Raw genomic sequence first — 11321 nt, forward strand, 5'->3', positions numbered from 1 at the left:
TTCATACAGGCATGATTTTACTGATCTCAAAACAGGTTGTTTTAGGTTCTTTTGAAAGGTTGTTATTTTGATAAAGTTTTAGTGTATAAGCCAGACATCTGTGTTCTTTTATTTGTTCTGCAGAGGTATTTTCCCATCAGCATCTCTCTCTTTTTTAAAATCTCAGTAAATCTCTATGCAAATAACTACCTCATAATCAGTAAAATCCCTTGATGGGGCTCCAAAGAGCCGAACAGGCATGTGTTCACCTATTTCACTGCTTCATCGAGGAGACGACGCCCCATTTCAAAGAAGAAGTCACCTAATTCATCATGACATAACTTGTGTTTTTAAGCTCTTTTTCGTAGCTATGGCGTCTGTGATTTGTTTGGATTGATTGAACAGTGATTCAATCACAACATTTTTTTTGGTTTGACATGCCCAAATGGTGTGTTTTGAACAAATGTAAAGTCAATGAGTCATTGTTCAGCTATTCCATATCCCTCTAGTGTGAAGTGTATAGCAGTACATGAAGAATTAATGGATCGTTCAATAGCTAAATGAAATGTGTCTTTGGATTAGGGAGTGGTTGAATATGTGCCATGTTCTACATGATTCATTTCAATGATCTGAGAGTGATTCACACAAAACTTTTGGCTTATGTGAATGATGTAAACAAACTCTAACCCCCTTTTAAGTGGACCAGACCTTTGGACTTTTATAATTCCAGATGTTTTCGTCATATACAGGCAAATATACATTTTCAACATTAGGCCTACAGAGGCTGCTTTTACAGGGACTCCTTCTGCAGGTTGCATAAAGTTTCTGGTAAGTGACACTCTTTATGAGTGAATCATTTAACCATTCATTTATTCAACCAATTCGAACCAACTGTTTCGTCCCAATTTGCCTACTTATAACATGCCCTAAAAGTATACTGTTTTTGTAAAGAAAAAGTACATACTTTTGAGTGTGTAACAGAATACTAGGCAAGCTTTTGGACATAAAGCTCCCTCTATCCCTCCCTCTCTCTCTCTCTCTTTATATATATAGATATATATATATATTTTTTTTTTATCAGATCACTGTCTTAAAAAAAACTTCCATATATTATTCACCTGCATGACTGTTGAATTGCAGCACTAAAGACTGGCAGTAAAGTTAACAAGCCCTGCAGAGCGACGACTCCATCTACTGAGTCGACATCAAGCACTTAATGAGTTTGAACGGATCCCATAAATTCCTAATCATGACTTCTGCAACGGGTGATAAGCTGCATTGTAATGTGCGCTGCACTAAACCCTACTCTCAAAGCGCTAATATCCGTCTACACTTTCTCTCGCTGCTACTTGCTTTGCAGTGAATACTGTGGTGACAAAGGAATGACATGGAGTTTCTGTTTAACCAATCTTGATTTTTGCTTTCAAGTTCCTCAGTTCTCTCATCTGCGCTGCGGTGAGAATAATTATCTGTTCACATTAACACCATACCATCAGCCTATTAACATTCGCACTGACACAGTGGCACGTGATTTATGTGGTTGACCCACAGTTATGTGGGGATGTTCCCATTCCAGTGGGGAGTATAACCTCCCCCAGACCTGTACTGAAAGACATCCTATTTGTGTGTGTTTCAATATCACCACACGCACACATATCATCCTACCAAAAGACTTATCAGCTGTTATTCTTCCCAGGCCAAGATTAGCGTCCCCTCCTCCCTCTCATGTCATAGATAAGACCGCCACACACAAGGCTATTGCAGTAAATCATTATGTCCTGATGGCTGCCAGTACACTCACTGTGAAGAGATGAGCCACTTCAGAAAGCAACATGCAGAGCAATCCATGTGATGTCTCCATTTACAATACATAAAATCATACTTTTCAAATTGTATCTGTTGTGTTTTTTGCCTATAAACATCAGCTGATGATATTCAAATGTTGTGTGACTATTACTTCCTGTTTCTAAGCCAACTGTGCACTATATGAATTCAATATTATGAATTCAATGCATTCAATAGGCCTAGATTATGACATTCAATATATAGGACAATGCATTCAATATGACTACGTTATCAAAATGATTCCCATTCACACAGATCCGCGAAAAACGACTAAAAACGCTGTATTATGCCTGCCAGACAAGTAATTGGCGATATCACTTTGTAAAGAAGGACTCACCTGTGCACATACATATAACGGTAACAGAAACAGTAGCCTATTCATGTGCCGTAGAATGCATGCATGCATACCATTACCGTTTTCACAGATTCATGTTTTTGAATGATTGGATTTTGATGATAATGGTATCGTTTTCAAAACTCATTTTCAAAAACTTGCACTTTGAAACCTATTTCAAAGTTTGCGTTCTCAGGCCACCAAAATGCTGTTGTTGTGTGAATGAACGGCCAGAACGGCATAAAAGGTTTTCTGTTTCAGTTGAATTAATAAATAAATAGGCTAACTAATGATTTTTGCAACAGAAATGAATCAACGCTGAACTTGAACTGGACAATGACTTTCTTCTAGAGCTATGACAAAACAATCTTTGTTGCATTATTTTCTTGTTATCACAGTAAAGCTGCTTTGAAACAATCTGTATTGTAAAAAGCGCTATATAAATAAAGGTGACTTGACGACTTGAATATTTTGCTTTATATGTGTGTGCCATTCAGAATTGAATTGTTCTTAAAATCCCAATTTGATTGAAATTCCCATTCAAGTTGAGGTTGAAAACTTATGAAAAATTACAATTCGAATTTGAATAAAAGGAATTGTAATTAAAATTATCTAAAATTTAAAGAAATTAATATAACTGCAATAAGTGTGCTTTTAGGCTAGAAACAGAATGCTGGTCAGGAGGACAAGCTTTGAATGATGGCTTGACAACGTTTTTTAGGCCTTACAGATAAAAAATAAAAATAAATACAAACAGAAATTTGTACATAATTTATATACACTTAATGTTTAATAAATGCTTACAAATTGTGGGTCAGAGTTGAAGAACACTTTATTTGAGAATGCCAGTACTTGTTGAATTTCTCTGAATGGTAAATTCCACTTCCTTTAATTCTTGTATTGAAATGTTTTTAAAGACTCCATAACATGGATGTGTATTTCTCTCTCTGTGTGTGTGTGTGTGTGTGTGTGTGTGTGTGTGTGTGTGTGTGTGTGTGTGTGTGTGTGTGTGTGTGTGTGTGTGTGTGTGTGTGTGTGTGTGTGTGTGTGTGTGTGTGTGTGTGTGTGTGTGTGTGTGTGCGTGCGTGTGTGTGTGCGTGTGCGTACTTGTACAACTATCTTTGTGAGGACCAGTTTTAGTTTTATACCATTGGAGTGAGGACAAAGTGAGTAAAGTGAGGACACATTTTGGCCAATCCTAACTTTCTGAGACCCCTTTAAAGGCCTGTTTGAGGGTCAAGACTTGGTTTTAGGGATAAGGTTATAATTAGGTTAAGGGTAGGTTTAGGGTCAGGGCTCGGGTTAGGCACTTAGTTGTGATGGGTAAGGTTAGGGTAAGCGGCTAGAGATTGCATTGTGTCAATGAATGTCCTCATAAAGATAGATGTAAGAATGTGTGTGTGTGTGTGTGTGTGTGTGTGTGTGTGTGTGTGTGTGTGTGTGTGTGTGTGTGTGTGTGTGTGTGTGTGTGTGTGTGTGTGTGTGTGTGTGTGTGATGTCATTTTTGTAATGTCATATCTATGTCTTCCTTTGACAACAACAGGCTCCTCTCTGGTGACGTACATCTTACCAGCTCACATTCAGATCTGCCTCCATCCAGTCAACAACCAATGGATAGAACCAAATCCTGAAAAGCCCATCCCTGGTTCTGACATATTTCAAAATGTAATAACGTGCAAAATCAAAGTTGCATATGAAGCGCTTTCATACATGTACTGTATTACTCGAGAAAAGTATGTTACTGTGAGATATGTATCTCTGTTACGTCTGTCCCTGTAATCATGTCTTTTCTGTTTTTAGGATGGTTAGTATCTTCTCCTCAAATCCTTCCTTTTCCTTTCATCCTCTAATGACAGACCTGCTCCTCATTATGGAATATCAAAGCCTGCCAGACCCCAAACCCAAGCAGCCAATTCTTCCACCCAAATCAGGCTGCTCTCGTGAGCTTCGCTGCGTGGGGAATGGGGGTGGTCGAGGGCTGCTTTTGCCACAGAGATGCACGCCGACCAATCCAACCAATCTCTGGAAACATTGTTTAACCATTACCCTCAACATTTCGTGACCATCTAAAGAAGAACTACCATAAAACCACAGTCAGTTCCCGTCAGGCAAGTAACATGTGGAAGTGTTGCACTAAAGGGGAGCTAATGTGGGCAGTGTCATTAAAAATGATGTCTGGCCATAACTTTAATATAGAGTAAGTGTTTCTTCTGGGTGGCATGCAGATCTATCAACCTCATGATCCTCTTGAAGATAAGGAAGAGGAAGCAAATCCCACATACCTCAGAAACAAGCCCTCATTGTGAAGAAAGTGGTTCAGGTCATGTGCGTGTGCCATGCTTGAATGTAAAAGATAGGAAGAAATGCTGGCAATCCTTTGCAGCATCTGAAGGTGGAGGGCTTCTTCCTGCTTTCCTGTCAGCGACATTCCGAGCAACATTCTGGCCCTCCAAAGTGCTTACTGTTTGGAAAGCATGTTTCTGCCCGCAGCAGGGATCATATAGGGGTGACAGCGTGGATGTAGAAGCAGCGAGAGTGTAAGAGAGCGAGGTCAGCAAGTAAAGGAAGAGTGGCTTACCACCCAAAAACATACACTCACACTCCATTATATTTCACACAAGCATCTTTTGGCCTCTCTGCTTGAGTTCACTAAACACAATGGCTTGGATATGGGGAGGCGGGGAAGCTCTTTGTGATACTATTGTGAGTGATACACACTTCTTTTCCTTTTCCTCCTTCCCTGTACTCTCCCACAATTCATCTGCAGGACAATGTGAATATCAGTTTGGGATGTTCTCAAAGTCAGTATTAAGGATCAACAAACTTACCCCCAGATAAGGCTTAAGCCTTGTCCCAGACTAAAACGCACATTTGAGCTGTTTTACCTGAAAGCAACTTGCACTAACATATCTTAAAATATGTCAGTGCCATTGTTTTGTCTCAAGATGCACATCAGGCACGTTTATAAAAGCTTATAAAAGTCTTAATCTAAGCCCTGTCTGTGAAACCAGACCTTAAAGTATACTATAAAGTATAGTACTATACTACTTAAAGTATGCTATAACAACACTACTAACTTTTGTAGTGTGAATATCCTTTGGAAAGTTCAATAACCCATGTCCTTTCTTATTTACTATTTTATTTTTTAAATTAGGGTGTATTCTCCCTTATTAGTTGTAATATATATGGTTGTATACACATACATATACAGTATGTGTGTGTGTGTATTGTCCCCTTAGGTAACTTCATTATAATTCGCTTATTTTCGTTAATGACCCGTAGCTTTACTCTATTCTCTTTCTTTTTCTCAAATGAGTCCTTTTTGTGGTTTGTGCAAGTTTGTATTTTTGACCTCCTTTTTATGCTTAACACACAGCAAGTGTTTTTGTTTTCCCTTTTCATCTTTTTCATGTGGCTTCTGCTTTTATTGTGAAGAACCGCTGGCTTATTTTGTTGTTAATTAGCTGTAAGCCCGAGGAATTGTGTGAACAAGCGTGCAAAGCTTTTTGAAGTGGGTAGGAAATGGAAAGTCCATCCAATTCACTTGCTAATGCAGTTCAGTTCCTCTTTTCCTATCTAACTCTCTCTCTCTCATACACATAATATGCACATTATCAAAATTCTGAACTTGTCTGATGTAAATGTTATTTGAAGTGAATGAGAAATCTGGTGCTGGATTAGATTTTTGATCAGTGTCTGTAAAGTAATTGTTATTTTGGATGTGTGTAATGTTTATTGTCAATCGGATGTCTGTTGAATGACAGATAGCAGTGCCTATGTATCTACACATTGCAGACACAAAATTTGTTTAGCTGCAAATTAAGTATTCGAGAAATATTAAATATGAGTAGATAACTTGGATTATTAGGGGACAATCAAACAAAATATGGGCAATTTCACTTAAAGTGACTGCACAACACCTCAGAGAAATGGACCATTCTTAATACGTTTTGTCGTTAATTTTCTGGTGTCTCCTCTTCTCAGGGCATTTTAGAAGGTAAAATATCCTATAATCTATACCGGCATGGGAAGATTACTGACAAAGCTGATTTGCTTGGGAGAGAAGCCCTGTAATTATTACATTGCCCCACTACTCCTGTCCCAGCAGGGCTTTGACGCAAAGCAAAGAGATCTCTGATCAGATCAGCTGGAGATCCTCTCTGTCCGCGTGTGTAGATGTACTCCACATTCATATACAAGCCCAAACGTGCTCAACTCTGGTTATGATTAAAACAACAGACATGTCTTTCAACCAGTGTGACTAAATGTAGGAAGTGTCATGTAACAGCTGACAAACTAGCACGAGTGACTGGGCGATTGGTCCCCTCCGAGGGGATTAAGACCACAGGAAGTGCTTAGACACATCTAGCCCTGGAGTCTGGGACCGATTCCATGCACTGACTCAGTCCAATTCACTCCAAACAGACTTCCCATGAGCTATTCAGGATTACATCCAGGCATTTGCGAGTGATTGGGTCACCTCTCAGTGCAAGTGATTTGCATTTGGTGAACGGGTTTTGCCGAGAAAGCCTCGGATATTGGTGGTGACTCACATCCTGTTTTTGAAAACGCTGTAAGTTCAGTTTTTGTGTCTTTAGGGCATGTTTAAACAAAGTGTGCTTGTCTTGATTGTGTGTTTATCTCCTGTGTACTACTTCATATTTAGTCTGAGTTAGTATACAGGCCTTGTGTGTTCTTGTGTATATATGAGTATGATTTTATCGGATACATTGGGCTCAGTAAAGAAATAACAATGTGCACCAAAACTTTGAAGTCATCCAATAATCCTTTTGAGTCATCCTTCAAGGTCTCATGTTTAAATACACTAGATTAGTCAGAATAGACTGAATGTAAAAGCCCCTCCTTATTCTCGCCCCATTTTCAATGCTGTTATTATTATTTCCAAGTGCATTTGTATACTCTGCACATCCCTGTAGGCTTAGGGATAATGGGAAAATGTGTGAGGGATGACTTATCTGGGATTTGGTTCTGACTCATTTGATGTGGAGAAAGGTGTGCTGTTCAGAACGAATGAATGTGTGAATAAATGATAATGAATCTTTTGATTCGGTTCCTTACAACGAATCTGTCGAACGGCGAGTTCATAGTTTGAATTCAGGTTTTCACTTTGTATGTACAAGATCACAAACAACTTTCACAATAACGTCTGAAGTATCTTGGTATTATAATGTCTTTTGGTCATGATATACTAGTATATGGCATTTTTGAATACCATGCTAATTCTTTGGTGTATGAATTTGGTTCTATGTTATATATAAAAATAACAGTCTTATCAGTCAATCAGTCTTAAATCATCATAGTCTACTTTTATAAAGGGAAAGTATTTAAAAATACTTTCTTAAATAATTTTTTTTTAGAAGAATTTAAAAATATTCTTAATTTTCTCTCTTCCTTACACACACCAAATAAAAACAATATTGTTTTTTGTTTTGATTTCAAATAGCTATTGACTATTTTTAATTAAATAGTAAGTCAAAATAAGCTATACTATTATTGCCTCCATCTGTCATCTTGGATGACTTTTGTTCCCTTAGCTTGTTACATTGTATTCTGGATGCTATCACTAACACCGGAAATGTTGTATTTTAAAGAATAAATCTGTCAGATAAACTTTGTACAGGAAATTTCCAGCTACAAACAAAGAACTGTATTTCTGTGGTTCTCGCCTGGTGTGCTGCGGTCCAAAAATAGGTCATAAGTCTACACTGTAAAAAAAAGTTGTCGCACGACCACACAACAAAAACTCAGCACAGTATAGAAAGGTCTGACTAAAAACCAGCTCTACATAAAGTTGGTCGTGAATTAGATCACCTTTCATCTTTTGCCCAATGGCCACCTCATTATGAATATCTCAGCCATAAAAACCACTCCGCCCTCTTTAACAGTTTACTGTGTCGGCCCTACATCTCCTCTGGTTTCCACAGCAATGAGTTCAGGTGACAGGAGAGCAGAGATACACATGACATGCCTGTCATAGCAAGCATGCCAACAGAAACCCAACTCCTCTCCTCTCCTGAACCTTTGTGTGCTCAGAATAGAGCCAACAAGACACACGCGACACATTTGAGCTCTTTGATATAACAGATGAATCTAACCGCAGGAACGTTTCGTTTACCTTTATGGCTTCAGGCCTGAACGCGGTGGAACCGATGGATGTCAGAACAGATGTTTCAGGTGTTTCTGAGGAGAGGATCTGTACACACCTGTCAACTCTGAAAAGTTAGAATATTTCCAGAAGTGATAGATGATGCCAACAGGACAGGTGTATAAAGCATGCATGCTCTCACATAAAAGTCTCAGACAACTTGTAAAGATGTTTTATTACTTGTCTTAATCGTTTATTTTTTATACACATACAAAGTAGTATTTGGCTGGTCATGTGATAGATAGATAGATAGATAGATAGATAGATAGATAGATAGATAGATAGATAGATAGATAGATAGATAGATAGATAGATAGATGTTTTAGCCTCCATCATTTTTTCATTGTGCAAGTGAGTTTCTCTTACTTTTCCATATCTTGATTTTTTTTACCCTTTCAGGCATCCCCACTTTTTGAAAGCAGCACTTGAGCAACATGAACTCAAACACACTCGCCAGTGCTTTCATAAGTCCCTCTGCTCTTTCCAAGAGGATGTTCCGACCTCTGAGAGATGTAATTCACCTCTGGCATGTGCATCAGCACCAAAAATATGATGCTTTCTTAACCAAACAGACTAAGCAACTGGCTGTACCTTATGAAATCTGGATTTATTGGCAGTATAAATATGATTTTCTAATTTATTAATACTAATTTGACAAGGAAAAAGTTTCTAGATGATACAATTTTGATTCTTGTGGAGAAAGTGTTTATAGATAAATCCAATATCATCATGAAGAACGATTATCAATGCATAACATAACGATTTCTGACATGATTCATTATATGCAGCTGTCACAATGCTTTTGTCATACAGTAGCTAAACATGCCCACTTCATGCCAGAAAATGTATGATTTACTTCAAATCACTGTTTGAATGCCCCTTTAGATAGAAGCGTTAACATTAGCGATGACGACATCGACGGAGCACATCCCTATAGCTGTGCTCTTAGCACTGTTATATAAATCCAGAGAAAGATTTCAACATAATACACCAACAATAATCAATCATTCTCAGATCTTGGCAGCCCCAGCTTTAAATGTTCCACGTGCTGTGCAATGTTGGTCTGACTGCAACCCCTGTCGGCATCATGTGTGCTCGCTGGACTGTTTTTGATTCTAAGTGGACCTCTTTCTCTCTTCTCTTGCTCTCTATCTCTGTATATCTGCTGTGGTAGGCTGTGCACTTTTGTGCTTGTTCAGACTCGTCTCTACTCCATCCAACAAACAAGCCTCAAGTTTGACTTAAATATAAGACACCACATTGTTCTGATGACTTTCATTAGCTTCCTCTCAGAAGAAGAAAAAAACATTACAATAATCTAATGGATCACTGTGGCAATCAAGCAAGAGAAGGCTTATGTAGGCCTACAGTTTAAATCACAGTCAGGGACAGTTGTATTGTAACTCGGTAAGGTTTAAACTTGATGCCTGACATAGCTAATGATCACTTATGTTGTCCACTATAACAAGTGCTATGGTATAATGATTACAGGGCAGCAACTGTTTCTGTAGAGGCAAAGTCACCGTGGGCCACACAGAGACACATGTGCATGCACATTTACTAGCTATCTAAATGAAGTCATGCCATATAGACATACCATACTTGTCATTGACTACTGTTGTACATAAATTATCCAAATTATGACTGATGGTTAACCCTAAACTTGACTGTTTGAAGAGGTCTTAATATATTTCTGTGGGGGCATGGACTTTTGGCTTTTTAAATAAATAATAAATAAATAAGATTGGTAACACTTTAGTTTAGGGTCCAATTCTCACTATGAACTAGTTGCTTAGGATATTGTCTGTTTATTAGTAACCTACTATATTAATGCCTTATCCTCATGACCTTATTCTACATCCCTTATTAATACCTAAACATAACAACTACCTTACTGACTATTAGTAATCAGTAATTAGTAGTCTATTGAGACAAAAGTCTCAGTTAATAGAACCCTAATCTAAAGTGCATAATGGTATTTAAATAAAGTAAACATTATGGGGCGGTTTCCCGGACAGAGATTAAGCCTATAGTCTTAGACTAAAATGGCCCTTTAAACTAGATTAACAGAAATCTGCTTTCTGTGTCATGGCTTAAAATAGTCCTAGATTTAGTTTAGTCCAGAGTTTAATAAGCAGATTTCCTTGAGGAAGACTAGAGCTACTCCAGGACTAAATTAAGGCTTAAATGAAACCTACCAGGAGGCAGGTTTAACTTCAGATTGTGTTTCAAAGAAGACATGTATCACTTGGATATATATATACATATACATATATATATTTGTATGCTGCTCACTTTATTTAAACATTTCATTTTGTTTTAACACCATTGTATCAGGTTTCTAGTTCAAATGTGATTGCTTCATGTTAAATTGACTTGAAATGACCACTCTTTGACTTCCCTTGATATTTTCATTTTGAAATATGTTTTAATCTAGTAACCCAGTCATACAGGACTTTCACAGGGCTGAATTAGGAGAGAAAAGTTTGAAATAAAGTGATATTTTATGTTTGTTTGTTTTTTAGCAATATGAGAAAATGGAGAGACTTGTTAATGTTTAATGTTCTATTATGTTGGTTCTGTTATGTTAGTGTTTTTGGGGTTACCATTGTGGTGAAGTGTTGCTTCTTGACTACCAATATTGAACACCACAAATATAAAACATGCAGTCTTTTTCTGATGCCATTGTTTACCTTGGATTTGCTTCTCAGTTCCATGCAATTTTAAGATTATCTTGGGTCATTGCATGTTTTATAGGCAATCTGTGTCATGATAATTCCTTAGTCCAGGTTTAACTAATCTGTACTTAATCTGTGCCTTAACCTGGTTTAATTTAAACCCTGTCCGGGAAACCGCCCCTATGTAAGATAGATAGATAGATAGATAGATAGATAGATAGATAGATAGATAGATAGATAGATAGATAGATAGATAGATAGATCAAAAAAATTTGACCTTTTTAAAGTTCATTACTAGGGAGGATTGTCGTTTATTTAA

Source organism: Leuciscus leuciscus (genome assembly GCF_965113295.1).
Source record: "Leuciscus leuciscus genome assembly, chromosome: 20".
Classification (NCBI taxonomy): Eukaryota; Metazoa; Chordata; class Actinopteri; order Cypriniformes; family Leuciscidae; genus Leuciscus; species Leuciscus leuciscus.